General features: G+C 49.1%; 1 pseudogene; it reads left to right on the top strand.

The window, feature by feature from the left end:
• Positions 1-7,504: 7,504 nt before the first annotated feature.
• Positions 7,505-9,297, top strand: LOC102563940 (interferon-inducible GTPase 5-like; annotated as a pseudogene).
• The last annotated feature ends 7,749 nt before the right edge of the window (positions 9,298-17,046 follow it).

Here is a 17,046-nt window from a genome sequence, read left to right as displayed (position 1 = left end):
GATCTTTACAGTGTCTTCTAACTGCCTGGGGAAGTTTCAGTTTCTCTCTGGGTGTTTCCTTCAAGGTTCCCTCCCCTGGCAGCTCCCTCCACAGAGTTGCTTCTCTTAAACCCAGTCTCTGTTGCTTTCTCAGTGCTTGCGGCTATCCCTGCCATCTCTCTGCCTGAGTCAGTCCCTTCTGGTTATTGGTGTCACCGTTTTGCCGGTCCCTGGTCTCCTTTTTTCCTGGAGTTCTGGCTGACTGCTCCTCCCCTCCTGAAGCACCGGGTGAAGAAGGAGCCCTGCGGAGTTCTTTGCAACTCAGGTGGGTCCATTTTACTTCTCTGGGGCTCTTCTCTTTCCTCACTCATCCCGCTCCTCAAGACGCTGCTAGGTGCTTGTATCTTTCTTCTTTCTTGGTTCACATCCGGGCTTTTGACAGCTCTCCCCTCTTCTTCGCTCACCTTCTTTCCGCTATACATTTCACATCAGGACAGGAAGTCAGCCACCATGTTCAATCTCCCTGGCCTGTACGCAACACAGAACTGAAATGGTTGGAGTGGTAATGCCCACCGCATAATGTGAGCGTTGTCCGTCTTTGTTGTGTTCAGCCATCTGAAGGGTGAATGACATGATCAGTTATTAATTTAAATTCACGGTCCAACAAATAGTAATGGAAGTAGTCATCCCCCCCATGAATGGCGAGACACTCACATTCAACTGTGCAGTACTCTGTTTCATGCTCGCTCAGCTTCCTGCTGGTGTATGCCACTGGTCATTCCACTCCGTCAACCTCCTGGGACAAAACAGGTCTCAAAGCTAACGCTGATGCGTCTCTTTGCAAGGTGAAAGGTAGCAAGAAATTGGGGGTATGAAGTAACACATCCTTGCACAATGCTTGCTTGAGGTCTTCAAAGGCCTCATGAAGAACATCATGCCATTCAATCTGGTAGGCTCTCTTGCCCTTGGTAGCATTAACTAGGGGTGTTGCTATCTCCACGAAATGTGGTATAAAATGGCTATAATAACTGGCGAGCCCCAGAAAGGCCCTCATCTGTTTCTTATTCTGATATTCTTCTGATATTTTCTAATGGCTTGAACTTTGTCCGCCAGTTGCCTCACACATCTCTGCCCAACCAGGAATCCTAAATATTTAGTTTCAGTTTTTCCCAGCATGCATTTCTTAGGGTTGGCTGTCAAATTTGTAAGACTGCTCTTAACGCCCTCAAATGCTGCTCCCAGCTCTCTGTATAAATTACTATATCATCAATATAGGCCGATGCATAACCCATATGGGGAGCTAACAACCAATCCACTAACCTTTGAAATGTGGCTGCCACCCCATTAAGTCCAAATGGCATCCTTTTAAACTCAGATAGCCCTCAGGGTGTCCTGAAGGCTATTTTAGGTTGGTCCTCTGCTCTAAGAGGTTCCTGCCAGTATCCTTTTGCCAAATCTAGTGTGGATATAAATTTCACCTGTCCTATACGTTCCACTAGTTCACTAACCTGAGGCATAGGGAACGCGTCAAACTGGGTCTTCACATTCAATTTCTGAAAGCCTATACACAAACGTAAGGTTCCATCTGGCTTAGGAACCATGACCAATGGGCTACGCCATGGGCTGAGCGACGGGGTAACAATCCCCTGAGCTAACATCCTTTCTAATTCTTTCTTAATCAGTTGACAATGATGATGAGGAATCCTCCTCCATTTCTCCCAGGTTATTTGTGTCTCTTGCATGATAATTTAATGTTTTACCCCTAAGGCTTTCCCTGGGTTTTTGCTGAAAACATCATCAAAGTCTTTAATCACCTGCCAGAGTTGTTTTTGCTGACTCTCATCTAATTGGCTCCCCATGGGAACCTTGTTGATGGTTCCTATTTCCCCAGGGCTTTCCCCCATCTGGCTCCCATACTCCTCTGAATCTGAGTCAGGGGAGATAAACAAGCCCTCAGGTTCATTCCACGCTTTTCCTTCTTGGCCCCTGGGTGCAATATCTCATAATCTACCGGCCCTACTCTTCTTGTCACCTCAAAAGGGCCCTGCCTACATGTCAAAAACTTGCTAGTTGAGCTCAGTACTAATACCAACACCTTTTGGTCCGCCTGGAGTTCCCTTTCTTTTGAATTAACATCATATCTTTCTCTCTGCTTGTGCTGTACCCGCCCCAAATTTTTGCATGTTACGTTCCTCCCTATCTGCAGGTGACATTTTAAGTCCTTCAAATGATCTGATGCAATTTTCCCTGGCTCTGGTTCTGCCTCCCATCCTTCTCTCAGCATGTCAAATACACTTCAAGGCCTGGGCCCATATACCAGCTTGAATGGCAAATACCCTAAAGATGCCTGTGGGGCATCTCTTATTGCAAATAGCAAGGTGGGTACCAACAGGTTCCACCTCCGGGGTTCAGCTTGAGTACATCTACATGACATCCCCTTCAAGGTCCCATTAAACCATTCAACTAACCCAATTGTGTAAGGGTGATATACTGTGGTTTTTAAATGACAGATCTGGAGAACCTTACACATGGTGCTTATCACTAGAGACATAGAATTCGACCCTTGGTCGGTCACTATCTCCTTCGGAATACCAACCCTTGCCACACATTTCATAAGCTCCTCTGCTACCTTAGCCCCATGACCACCCACAGAGGTATGGCATCCAGGAACCTGGATGCATAATCTATCGATACTAAAATTAACTGATGGCCTGCAGAGCTCCATGGTAGTGGAGCTATTACGTCTAAAGCAACCTGTGCAAATGGTTCCCTCACAATGGGCATAGGTTGCAGTAGTACCCTCAGTGGTCTATAAGTGCTCACCTTTTGACATAGCAAGACATGTAAATGAGTGAAATGCATACGCAATGCCATGCTAATGAAGCAAACAGTAAACAGAGGCAGAGCTTGAGATGGGAGGAGTAATGGGTGGAACAAAAGGTGGGACGGAGGTCGAATAAATGTTAATAAGTATAAACCAAAGTGTATAAATATGGGAAAAAACTATTGTTCATTGCGGCTCCCTCTATTCTATCGGTGAGGGAGCTGGCCCGAAGCTGTCTCCATTCTGAATAAAGCTGTAGCAAGCAATGTGTGCTGGTGTTTGGTCCTGCTCTGCTCTGGCTAATGAGTAAAAGGATCCATGGGTAATTGGACTGTTGTCTCCATAGCCGTTGGGCGCCACATGCAGTCAGGGTCTAACAGTGATCATGTTATCTTATTCATTTTAATTTCAGGTCCTGGGCCTGACTTTTGCCCCAAACACTTCCTCCAGCTGCCGCAGCCATGGGAAACAGCCAGTCTCAAAAGGCTGGAGATAAGGTAGGTGCCTAGACAGAGGGCATGGGGGTGATTGGAGGGGGCAGGTAGGCTGGGGTGTCCTGAGCTGTCCTGCATTCCAGCCTGCATCTTGCGCCTCCAGTCTGAGCTGGAAGTGTCTGTAGCAGCAAAAGGAAGTGAGGGGGGTGGATTGAGGGCTTTGGGGGTGAATAGAGGACTTGGGGGTTCCTGCCTGGGGTCTGGGACTCCATTCAAGCCTTCTTTAGGTGTCTGACATTGGTTCCTTATTCCAGGTTCATTTCCAAAGCAATTCCTTACACAGTTAAAGGGTGTCAGTAATGAATGACGTGGACTCAAGAGTTTCATCCAAAATGCAGATTTACTAGTAAAGTGTCAACTACATAGCTAGCCCTGAAAAAAAGACCTGAGAGTAGGCTGGGATTACGGGGAGCAATCCTTTTCAGGAAACCCCAAGACACACGTCTGTGCCACCAGATACACTTCTGGGGAGAAGTGGACACGCCGGAGGGCAGGGAACAGCTGCAAGCAGACCTGGACAGGTTGGACAAGTGGGCAGAAAACAACAGTATGCAGTTCAACAAGGAGAAATGCAAAGTGCTGCACCTAGGGAGGAAAAATGTCCAGCACACCTACAGCCTAGGGAATGACCTGCTGGGTGGCACGGAAGTGGAAAGGGATCTTGGAGTCCTAGTGGACTCCAAGATGAACATGAGCCGGCAGTGTGACGAAGCCATCAGAAAAGCCAATGGCACTTTATCGTGCATCAGCAGATGCATGACGAATAGGTCCAAGGAGGTGATACTTCCCCTCTATCGGGCGCTGGTCAGACCGCAGTTGGAGTACTGCATGCAATTCTGGGCACCGCACTTCAAGAAGGATGCGGATAACCTGGAGAGGGTCCAGAGAAGGGCCACTTGTATGGTTAAGGGCCTGCAAACCAAGCCCTACGAGGAGAGACTAGAGAAACTGGACCTTTACAGCCTCCGCAAGAGAAGGTTGAGAGGTGACCTTGTGGCTGCCTATAAGTTCATCACGGGGGCACAGAAGGGAATTGGTGAGTATTTATTCACCAAGGCACCCCCGGGGGTTACAAGAAATAATGGCCACAAGCTAGCAGAGAGCAGATTTAGATTGGACATTAGGAAGAACTTCTTCGCAGTTCGAGTGACCAAGGTCTGGAACGGGCTCCCAAGGGAGGTGGTGCTCTCCCCTACCCTGGGGGTCTTCAAGAGGAGGTTAGATAAGCATCTAGCTGGGGTCATCTAGACCCAGCACTCTTTCCTGCTTATGCAGGGGGTCGGACTCGATGATCTGTTGAGGTCCCTTCCGACCCTAACATCTATGAATCTATGAATAAGTCTCAGCAGGGTGCTGCCCCACCCAGAGCTTGGTTTTTGTGTGCCAGTCTGCCCACTGATGGCCTCCAGGCCTATCTGCTAAGGTAGCAGGGCACCTGGTGGTGCCTGCTCCTTTACGGGTGCAAGTAGTCTGATAGGCTGCTTAGAGGTGGCACAGTGGGCTAATGTGAGACTCACCTGATCAAATCAAAGCTGTTGGGAGTCTAAGAGAGACCCTGTAGTGCTGCAAATGGACTAAGGCCCATAGCAACCCTCCCTTATTCAACCTATAGTAAGAACAGGACTTGATGGGTGAGCAATTAAAGGGGGGGGGAGGGAGGGGTTGATAGAGACTGAGCCAGAGAAGAGTCTGCAACTGCCAAGGGGCATCACGGCTAACCCTGGGTCACAAACATGCCCCAGCAAAGTATATAGCACTGAATAAGGAGCTGTGTTTAGGCTAAAATTACAGGTGGAAATCCTTTTGGGTCACCCCCAAAACACATGGCTCTGTCATAAGAGGAATCTTCTGTAGAAGCCTTGACAGAGTCTTGCCTGACCTGGAGCTCAGTTTTTGTGTGCCAGGCTGCCAACTCAGGGATAGATTTCATAGACATCAGGGCAGGAAGGGACCTCATGAGATCATAGGGTCCAGCCCCCTGCCCAAGGAGCAGGAAGGCACCTGGGGTCAGATCACCCCAGCAAGATATGCATCCAAGCATTTCTTAAAGGTATCCAGAGTAGGAGCTTACACCACCACTGGCGGCAGTGGTGACATGTAGGACGTGCACCCCCCTGAAAGCACCAGTGCACCCCATCAGGACACACTCCCTGTTTAGCCGGCAGGCAGGGGGGCAGGCAGGATCACCAGTGCCCACCCTGCAAGGGCTGGCCAGGGAGCGGGGCCACCAGCAAAAGCAGCCGCACCTCTTCCAGAAGTGGCTGCAGGACTTCCAGAACCAATGCCGCTGCTTTTTGGTGAGTAAGATTGGCTGCCGGATCCCACCCCCAGTCACTGATTGATGACACGTGCCCCCCCGACTCAAGAGGCACCAGTCACCCACGAGGGAGGAGTCTATTCCAGACTCTGGAGAATTGGACGGTAAAGAAGTTTTTCCTTATGTCTAAAGTGTTCTTCCAGCAGTTTGTGACAATTGGGCCGTGTCTTCCCTTGGACTGCCCTGGTGAATAGGCATTCTCCCAGTTACCCATGCACACCACTTATATACTTATAGGCTGCCACCAAGTCACCCCTAAGCTTCTGCTTCTCCAGGTTGAAGAGTCCCATGTCTCTCAGTCTCTCCACATAAGGCCTGTTCTCTTGACCTCTAATCATGTGTATGACTCTCCCCCGGATTCTCTCAAGCTTCTTCAAATCCTTTCTAAAACGTGGAGCCCAGAATTGGATACAGCACTGCAGCTGCGGCCTCACCAAGACTGAGTGGACGAAGTACTGTGCGAGGATGACTTCTTGGGTCTTGCTTGAGATGCATCGGTTGATGCAAGCCAGAGTTTTATTTGCTGTGCTGGATGCAGCATCGCGTTGGTGGCTCATATTCATCTTGTGATCAGCCATGACCCCCAAGTCTCTTTTGATCGTGGTGCTAGTGAGTGCAGCACTGCTAAGCCTTTAAGTGTGATGTAGGTTCTTTCTGCCGAGGTGCAGCACCTTGCATTTCTCCTTGTTGAATGTCATCAGGTTTTGATTTGCCCACCTTGCAAGCCTGCCCAGGTTGACCTGAATTGCCAACCTATCCTCTAGCGTGACCACACTTCCCCATAATTTGGTGTTGTATGCAAACTTAGCCGATCTGCTTCTGACACATGAATCCAGATAATTTATGAATATATTAAAGAGGACTGGTCTGAGTACTGAGCGTTGAGGGATGCCACTGGTCACCATGCGCCACGTTGACTCGGTTCCATCGACTATCACTTTCTGGGTCCGACCACGGACTGGCATGCAGAAAGCAAACTTCAGGTGGGACAGCGTCCTGCTCAGACTTATTCAGAAGTGTCCCCCTCTGTTGTAGACATTGATTTTGGGGCAATCTGAAAAGGATTTTACCCCATAAATACCGCATATTTCAGGTCTCTTAGGGGGCTTTGTACTTGATATTTGTTGTTATATTAATAAGCATTTTTCCTGAACTCTTTAGCCCGTGTCATTCACTACTCTCTATCTTTAATGGTGTAAGGACTGGCTTTGGGAGAGAAACTGGGAACTGGAATAAGGAACCAACTTCAGCCTCTCGGATGCAGAGATGTTGTGTGAGACCATGGCAGTAGCAGTGAAGCTGAGCTACAGCTGCTCTGTGTGGCTTTTCCTCTCCAAGGCCCCCCTGCTCTTATCAGCCATACCCCGGCCCACTCCCAGGGTCCATAGAGGACCCAGGAGTCCTGGCCCACAGCTTCTTCCTCCCAGCTGGGACAGGTGTTCAGGCTCCCAGACCCCTTATCTAATCCACCAGACTTCAGTCCCTTCCCAGAGTAAGGGATGGAACCCAGGTGTCTGGGCACCCAGAGGGAGACGTGGGAGGAGAGAGGGGTGCAGGTGGTTAGAGCAGGGCTGCAGGGAGACAGGATGCCTGGGTTCCCTCCCCAGTCTTGGGAGGGGAATGGGGTGCATCAGGTTAGACACTCCCCGCCATGTTCCCTCAAACCTGGACCTGGGAAGAACCCAGCTGTCCTGGCCAGTGCTTGGAGCCCTGACAAAGCCTGTGCAGGAAACACAAGTATGTTGTGTGTGGGGCAGGGCAGGACCAGGGGGAGAGGAGGGGAGAGATTGTGCTGTAATTGGTATTTTTTTCCCTGCCCCCTAAACATGCACCCACCATAGCTCTCCTGTCCCGATACCTTTCAGAAATGGACACTACTGAAAGATTTCCTGCAGACCATGAGTCAGTTTCAATGTTTAAACTTGGACCAGGAGCTGGCCACAGCTTTCAAGATCTATGAGTCAGTCGAGTCATTTTTCTGCTCCTGGGATTTCCAAGAAGCAACCAGTCAAGCGCAAAACGAGTTGGAGTCATTGGAAAAAACCACACTGAGGATTGCTGTCACGGGGGAAACTGGTGCTGGGAAATCCTCTTTCATCAATGCCATCCGGGGGGTGAGACCTGGAGAGACAGGAGCAGCTGAAACTGGGGTGAAGGAAACAACAAAGAAACCCACACCTTATGCCTGTCCCCGCTACCCTAACGTCACGTTCTATGACCTGCCTGGTATCAGATCCATGAATTTCAAGCCAAAGACCTACCTGACTAATGTGAATTTCAATACCTATGACTTCTTCATCATTATTAGCTCAGAGCGGTTTTGATCCAGCCACGCTGACCTGGCCCGGGAGATCCAGAGGATGAAGAAGAAGTTCTATTTTGTGCGGGCCAAAGTCGACCAAGATTTAGAGAATGAAAGAAAAACCCATGGTAATACCTACAGTGAAGGTGACACTCTCCAGACGATCCGGGAGGACTGCAGGAGGCAGCTGGAAGCCTTGGGGGTCTCCAGTCCAAAGGTTTTTCTTCTCTCCAACTGGGAAATAGAGAAGTTTGATTTTCACCAACTTGAGGACACCCTAGAACAGGATCTTCCCCATCTGAAGAGGCTGGTGTTGCTGCTGAGCCTGCCCAACTTCTCTGAGGAAATCTTGAAGAAGAAGAGAGCTGAACTGAAGAAGTTGACCTTTCTCATAGCCCTGGCCTCAGGTGGTGCCGGTGCCATTGCCATTGCTGTTTCCAGTGTCTCCCTGAAATGCAATATCCAGCTCCTGCTGGTCTCCACAATTGCCTTCTACAAGCACTTGGGCCTGGATGAAGAGTCCCTGAGCCGTACAGCCAGGTGGGTCAACCTGCCTGTGGATGAGCTGAGGGGAGTGATGAGATCACCAAAAATTGAAGACATAACGTTTAGCTTTATAGTGCAAGCCTGGATCCACACAGCAAGTTATATACTTGGAAAGTCGTTAGGTCCGATTGGTATGCTAGCATTCACCGTGTGCTCTTTCATCATCACCGTCTTCCGGTTCTTCCAGGTTGTGGATGAGCTTTATGCTGATGCCCTCCGGGTGCGTGCCAAAGCTCTGGGAGAAGAGAACCCAGGAGATTCCTCTGGGGCTGTGGCTCAGGGCAGAGTTGGGGAGTAGGATGTCAGCGGGATCTCAAGATTAGCTCAGATCCCAAACACCTGGGTTCTCTCTCCCAAGCCGATCTGTCCTAAACCCCCTTACTTCCCAGTGCTGGGAAAGGAGCCAGGTGTTCAGGCTCCCAACCCCCTCCTCCCCTCCTCCACATTGTTATAAACCCACTCACTCATTTCCCAGCTGGGAGAGAACCCAGGCATCCCAGCTCCCAGCCCCACTGCCCTATGCCTCCAGCTCCCACTCCCCTCCCAGAGCTGGAGAGAGCCCAGGTGTCCAGGTTTCCTGCTCCCCCTGCTCTCACACACCATCCCCCACTCCTCTCCCAGAGCTGGAGAGAATCCAGGTGTCTGGGTCCCAGCCCTGACCCTGGAGGTCAGTCAGAGTTTGCTGTATGTGCTCCCTTCTCCATTATCGAGGGTAGTGATGTGCATGGTGTACGCTGACAACCACAGCAGCATTATAGAAATACTGCACAATGAAGCATGCTGTTGAATGCTGCTCACCTCACTTGGGATTAGTGCTGTGAGTGGAGTTGTGCCATGCCAGGGATTTTTTGAGGAGCAGGGATGGCAGAGCAGTGTTTCCCCCACAGCTGCTGTGCCATGCCTGGTGTAGAGAAGCCTGACCCTGCCTGCCAAGTTGGGTGGGTTCTGCTTTGAGCATTCAATACCTATTAGGAGTTTAATGGGTCCCCAACGTTCCCTTGCTGTCCAGACAGCTGGCAGCAAAAGTCCCCAGACTTTTCCCACCCAGAACCATAAGGAACCCCTATGGCCCTGTGCCCTGTACCTCTAAAGCATCACTTTTCAGCTGCCTGCAGAGTAATTCTTCCCCCAACACCATTAATTTCCACGCTGGCTTTATGTGAACCTGATGAGTGGAGTTCTGTGAACCCAATCATGAGCCTTAAGTGCACTTGCTTTATAAATAGTGGGTGAGTTTTGTCACCATTCATTCCCTCACTTGCTATGTCTCAACTGCTCAGACAGCTCAGTGTTGGTGGGCAGGGGGGTTTGCTGGCTTGGAGCATTAGGGGCAATTACCATTAGTCAAACTTTTACCTGACTGGTTTTGAAGTTGTTTTGTTCTTGACCACTGCCAAGTACATGCCACCAAACACCTTCCCCCACTCACACTGTCTGACCTATCAATTGACCTATCAGTCACTCAGCTGTGCTCCTGGGCATGAACATCATGGGGCCTCATGAGGCTGGGGGGGCACGGCAACTGCATATGGACCACATGTCGAGTAGGAAGCTCCCGCAGGTGGCCACAGAGTTGTTGGCAGCAAGGGTTGGGGGACAGTGAGTGCCAACCGGTGATCGGCTACCACCCACACATGCCAACAGCTGTGCTGGTGGTGAGGGGGGGTGGTGACGAGCACTGACTGTCTGGAGGCGCTGCCAGTAGTGTCAGCGGTGGCCAATCTCAGGAGGTGCACATGCACCTGCGTGCACCTCTTATGCATCACCAACACTCCTGGGGGATCTATTGGGTTTGAGGGAGGGGAAATTTGGGGTTCGTCCATTCAGTCTTCTGCTCAGTGCCTGCTTTTTATCCACTGAGTGCTTGACGGATTTCAAACCTAAAACCCCAAGCTTTTGCAGGAAGGGTGTTTCCAGGAACCTGGGGTTTGTAGGAATTGAAATGTAAAGAGCAGGGCTGTTATAATACTAATGACCCTATTTAAAAGCCCTACCTATTCAACCCCCTTGGCGCAAGCAGGTGGTGGGGAGGGGGTAGGAGCCAGAGAGGGCTGAAGTCTACAGGTTTTCCTTTGCTTTGTGTTTATGGGGGGTGTAATGCAGCAAGGATATTAAAATGCATTTCCTATCACTGATCACATTCACTCAGCACCCAGAAAAATGAAGAAATTCACAGGGTGCTGACTCATGCATATATTATAAGTGCTCGGAGAACTTCAGCACCCTGCTTGGAAAGAGGGGAGGTGGTCATGAAGCAGCTCTCTGCTCCTGTCTGGGATGGGGTATGTCCAGTCAGAAGGCCAGGATCTCTTGTTAATGTGGGGTGGGGGGAGCTTGGCTGGTTGGTATGTGGATTTGGTATGTGGTATGTGCTTGGTATGTGGACCCCAATGTGGAATCAGAAAAAAAATAAATGCCTTAAACTTTGATCATACGAGTTATAAGATGACATAACCGCTTTGTGGAGAATTGCTGGCTCTGCATAGTAGAGCAGATAAGGGAAAGTGTTTGTTCTTTGTAACTCCTCTGCAACTGCTTCGCTCACCGCGGCCTTAAGATAGCAGAAAAAAGTATGTACAAACTCTGATTTCCAGGGGCAAGAAGGGAGTGTTAGTTCTCGCTTTGTGAACTAACCTTGTCTCCCCCGTAATTCCCATCCTGATAACAACAAAGCAGCAATGAGCTAGTGTTTGTAGCTGCTTTTTCTAGCAAACTCCACTATATGATCATGTGAGTTGTAGCGACTTGTTAAAAAGTATATAAGCCTCCTGATTTTGCTCTTGGGGGGGACCCCTTCCAAGTGCTTGGGAAATCCATGTCACTTCGGGGTCCCCCCTACAGCTGTAATTTCATTTAAATAAAAGCTTCTGCTGACCTGACACAAAAGTATGCTGCGTGTGTTTCCGCGACACCAATATGCAGGTGAACAGAGACCACACGACTCGCTCTGATATGCACACACAGAGATATATATAAGAAATTCATGGGGTGCAGATTGGTGAGCATATTATAAGTGGAGAATTTCAGTGCCCTGTTCATCGGGGTAGATGTTTGAATGAATTTTTTTTTAAGTGGATTTACACAGGAAAATAAGTTTACTTGATGACATAGAAATAGGAACATAAAAAATAACAAGAATAAAAATAAAGATAGAAATGAAAAGAATAAGAATAAAATAAGAATACAAAGATTAAAAACTATTGGTGGAAAAAATGCAAACAAATAATAAAAATATGTATAAAAATTAATTTAATTAATTAATTAATATAGCTGTAAATTACAGATATGAATGGTTTATAACAAGGATTAGTAGTGTGTGGCGCCCTCTGCTGTAATTTAGTACGAAGAGATCAGCACAGTGGATTGCAAGGCAGCACCCCGTGCAGTGATTTACTACAAATAGTGCACTGAGCATTTCATGAGAATGATTGATTGACACAAAAATAACACACAACATTTCAATTTAGGGGGCATGCTGGGATGTGGTGGACTACATCTCTCTTCAAAAGATAAGCGTCTGTTCTCTTGCAGGTTGGCTGATCTCCTACGCAGAGCTTTAAACTAGTTTTGTCGGGGGACAGAGATGCTGAAGACAGGGTGAACCTAGGAACAATGATCCATGAGCCACGTGCTGGAACAGCCCACTAAGGAGCCCATTAGGCATCAGGACAGGGGGGCACCAAGGGCACCCTTTGGAGGGCTTAGGTGTCTCTGAACTAATGCCAGAAGCATAGGGAAAAAGCAGGAGGAACTCACGCTCCTGCTTGCAAACAAAGAGTTTGACCTGGTTGGGTTAACAGAAACCTGGTGGGACCCTACCCATGATTGGGCAGTGGGCAATGAGGGCTATAGGCTGCACAGATGAGACAGAGTGGGGAAAAAGGGAGGGGGGCATTGCTCTTTATGTTAAGGAGCAATACATGTCTTCAATAAACAAGATGGGATTGGAAGAGGGGCAAATTGAGGAACAGTGGGTCAGAATACAAGGGCATCGGGGTGAAAAGGACTTGGTCGTGGGGGTCTATTACAGACTGCCACACCAGGAGGATGAGTTAGACCTGGATTTCTCGAGGCAGCTCTCAGAGGCATTACACTCAAGGGACATGGTTGTCATGGGTGACCTAAAATACCGTGACATATGCTGGGAGGAGCAATCAGCTAGATCTGCCCATTCATGTAGGTTCCTAACCAGCATACAGGACCTTCACTTAACGCAGAAGGTATATGATCCCACTTGGGGAAATGCCTTACTGGGCCTAGTGCTTGCTACAGGGGATGGCCTGGTGGATGATCTGCAGATAAAAGGTAACCTAGGGGATAGCAACCACCAATTGTTAGAATTCATTATCCGATGACCGATGAAAGATGGGAAACATAACTAGTAGGGCAGAAGTGCTAGACTTCAGAAAGGCTAACTTCAATTAGCTCAGGAGATTAGTAAGTGAGGCACTGAAGGGCAGGAGTCCAGGAAGTGAGATGGGAGTCCAGGAAGGGTGGGTATTCCTCAAGGGAATGATCCTTCAGGAACAAAAGGGAACCATCCCAGTGTACATAAAGGAAGGCAAAAGAGCCAAGAAACCCACTTGTCTGAGCAGAGAAATCCAGGAGAGCCTGCAGGGGAAAAGGGAGACATCCAGACTGTGGAAGCTGGGGGCAGCCACCAAGGAGGAGTTCACTTGCTTGGCTCGCGCTTGCAGGGAATCAGTTAGTAAGGCCAAAGCAGACATGGAACTCAGGCTGGCTACAAAAATTAAAGACAACAAAAAGTCCTTCTTTGGTATATAGGGAGCAAAAAGTAGGCACAGGGTAACATAGGGCCCCTATAGGTCAGACTAGGGCAATTGGTAACAGATAGGAGGGACAAAGCTGAGCTCCTACATGAGTTCTTTGCATTTGTATACCTAAACATGCATAAAGACATATCTCTGAAAGGAGCTATAGACAGGCACAAAAGGGACTCCAGCCCACCAACAGTGAGCTCTGACCTAATGAAGGGGCATTTGGAGGGGCTGGATGTGTTTAAGTCAGCAGGCCCAGATGATCTTCTTCCAAGCATGCTGAAGGAATCGGCCGGTGTCATAGCAGACCCACTGGTGAGGCTGTTTGAGCACTCGTGGCACTCAGAATGGGTCCCAGAGGACTGGAAAAGGGTCAATGTGGCCCCTATTTTCAAGAAGTGGAGAAAGGATTATCTGGGTAACTATAGGCCAGTTAGCCTCACCTCTATCTGTGGTAAAACCTTTGAAAAATTATTAAGGATCTCATTTTTGGGAGTCCAGTAGGAAAAATAATGCTGAAGGGTTACCAGTATAGCTTCATAGCAGGTAGGTCCTGCCTGACTAACCTTGTTTCTTTTTTATGACCAGGTCACAAAATGCTTAGATGCAGGAGTTGAGGTAGATGTCATCTACTTGAATTTTAAAAAGGCCTTTGATACAGTGTTGCATCCCATTCTTACAAATAAATTAAGTGATTGTGACATAGATGATTACACGGTCAGGTTGGTGGAGAATTGGCTTATGGGATGCACCCAGAGAGTGGTGGTGGATAAGTCGTTTTCAACCTGGAAAGATGTGGGCAGTGGAGTTCCCCAAGGTTTGGTCCTTGGACCAGAGCTGTTCAATATCTTCATCAGTGACTTGGGCATGGAAAGCACTCTGTCCAAACTCATGGATGACACCAAATTATGGGGCAAAATAAACACACTGGAGGCCAGGGAACAGATTCAGGCAGATTTGGACAGGTTGGGAAAGTGGGCAGAACAGAATAGCATGCAGTTTAACAAAGATAAGTGCAAAGTGCTGCATCACCAACATACCTACAGGCTGGGAGGTGACTTTCTAAGCAGCGCAGCAGCAGAAAGGGATCTGAGAGTTGACTCCAAAATGAACATGAGACATCAATGTAACAAAGTGATAAGTAAAGTCAACTGCACTCTTTCATGCATTAGAAGGTGCATCACGAGCAGGTCTAGGGAGGTAATACTTCCCCTCTATGAGGTATTGGTGAGACCGCAGCTGGAGTACTGTGTCCAGTTCTGGGGGTCTATTACAGACTGCCACACCAGGAGGATGAGTTAGACCTGGATTTCTCGAGGCAGCTCTCAGAGGCATTACACTCAAGGGACATGGTTGTCATGGGTGACCTAAACTACCGTGACATATGCTGGGAGGAGCAATCAGCTAGATCTGCCCATTCATGTAGGTTCCTAACCAGCATACAGGACCTTCACTTAACGCAGAAGGTATATGATCCCACTTGGGGAAATGCCTTACTGGGCCTAGTGCTTGCTACAGGGGATGGCCTGGTGGATGATCTGCAGATAAAAGGTAACCTAGGGGATAGCAACCACCAATTGTTAGAATTCACTATCCGATGACCGATGAAAGATGGGAAACATAAGTAGTAGGGCAGAAGTGCTAGACTTCAGAAAGGCTAACTTCAATTAGCTCAGGAGATTAGAGGGATGTAGATAACCTAAAGAGGGTCCAGAGGAGGGCTACTTGTGTGGTTAAGGGCCTGCAGGTTAAATCCTACAAGGAGAGATTGAGGGATCTGAATCTCTTCAGCCTCTGCAAAAGAAGGCTGAGAGGGGATCTTGTGGCCATCTACAAATTCATCAGGGAGGGTCAGCAAGGAATAGGGGACACTCTGTTTACCAGGGTGTCCCTTTGGGTTACTAGGAACAATGGCACTAAACTGACTGGGAGCAGATTTAGATTAGACATTAGGAAAATTTTCTTTATGGTGAGGGTTGCCAAAATCTGGAATGGGCTTCCACAGGAGGTGGTGCTCTTCCCTACCTTGGGAGATCTTTAAGAGGAGACTAGACAAGCACCTAGCTGATTCATCTGACCCCAGCGCTCTTTCCTGCCCAGAGCAGAGGGTCGGACTTGATGATCTACTGAGGTCCCTTCTGACCCTAAAAATCTATTAAATCTATGAAATCTAAACCCCCATCCTGTGTACAAGAGCCCCAGGGGTTTGATCGTATATCAGGTAGGGGGTCAGGACTGCATGGGCTAAAGGTGCCAGGATACTTGGGTTCTACGAGTGGTCAGGGGGGTGGAGGTATGGGGGTGGGATCTTGGAGGAAGTTAGAGCAGTGGGCCTGGGAGGGCAGCAGGTCTGATGGGGTAGAGCAGGGTGCTCGGACACCTGGGTTCTCTCTGATATTGGGGCAGGGAGGTGGCATCTGTTTAGTTGGAGCAGAGTGGGAGCCCAGAGGCTTGGGTTCCCCCCCAGCTCTGGGAGGAGAATAAGGCCTGGTAGGTGATCCCTAGAGTGAGGCAGCCCAGACACCTGGGTCCTATTCTCACAGGGCAAAGGATGAAAGGGGAAACTATTCACATTGCCCCCTTCACAAAAGAGGAATCACAAATTGGTTTGGCTGAGCTGGCCTCTACTTCCCCTTGCCCCCGTCCTCCTCCTTCATGCCACAGCTGTGTTCTCACTCCCAACCTTCACACCTCACCCGAAATGAGGAGACAGACCAGGTGTTCTGGCACCTAGCCCCTTCTAGCTCAGTGACTCTATGATTCCCCCTTGGGGCCTGGAGGCACATGGTGAATGGTCAGTCATCTTCAGGGTAAGACAGGACCATGGAGAGTTCCCACCAGCATGGAGGAGACCCTAAGCCCTACCAACTCCTCAGACACTGGGACCATAGAGCCTCTACAAATACCCCTTCATTACCACAAAGTTCATCCATTACCTTAATGAGATACAGTGTTCTGCCTCAGGACAGGTGAAGAAGTTACTGTATTTCCTCTCTGTCACAGGGAGGAGCAAGGAAGGGACACCATAAAACAAAAGAAGGAAATAAATGGAAAACACTTACCCACAGCGAGATCAGCAGCAGAGCGGGAGCAAGAAGGGGAACCCGCATGGCTCATCAGCCACATCTTTATTCAATTAAGACCGGCTGATGATGTCAGCAACAAACACCAGCCAGTGAAGATAAATATGGTGACCAACAGCGAGGAAGGGAGGAGAGAGAGAGAGAGAGAGAAGTGTGTGGGAGGTAAACAATCCCATGGAGAAGCCCAGGGAGTGTGGGGCTTCAGAGAGGGAGCCAGAAGAAGCTCCTGAAGAGGGATGTGCTGACGACGGGGAAGCACACGTTGGCAGGGACAGAAGAAAATTAAAACAGCCTCTGGAGATGGCAGAGGCACTACAAACAAGGGAAAGAGGAGCAAGCCCACAGCAATACACAGGATACCAGGTGGCAGCTGGGGAGGAATGACAGGGAGGAGGAAGAGCTGGCCCTGTGGAGAAGACTTTGAGGGGAACAACAGGGAAAACCTGGGTAGAAGGGGGCAGGGGCCCTGAAGTTAGAAGAGGAATAAAACCCGGTGGGGAATACCCGAGGCAATCGGCTCAGGACAGCCCAGAGAGAGGAGACAGTGGGGAACGACGGTGGAGCCGTGTTTAAAGGGAGGAGCCTCAAGGGCGTGAGAGTCCCAGAAATATAGATAGGGGACTACTAGGGATCCCCAAGAAGGCCTACAAGATAATTAACTTTTCCTTTGTGAGTTTAGTTTTGATTTTCCCCGAGCGAAGGGGTGGAGAGTGGGAGAAGAAT

This window comes from Alligator mississippiensis, chromosome 15 (genome assembly GCF_030867095.1).
Source record: "Alligator mississippiensis isolate rAllMis1 chromosome 15, rAllMis1, whole genome shotgun sequence".
NCBI classification, from domain to species: domain Eukaryota; kingdom Metazoa; phylum Chordata; order Crocodylia; family Alligatoridae; genus Alligator; species Alligator mississippiensis.
This window is presented reverse-complemented; position numbering and strand designations above follow the sequence as displayed.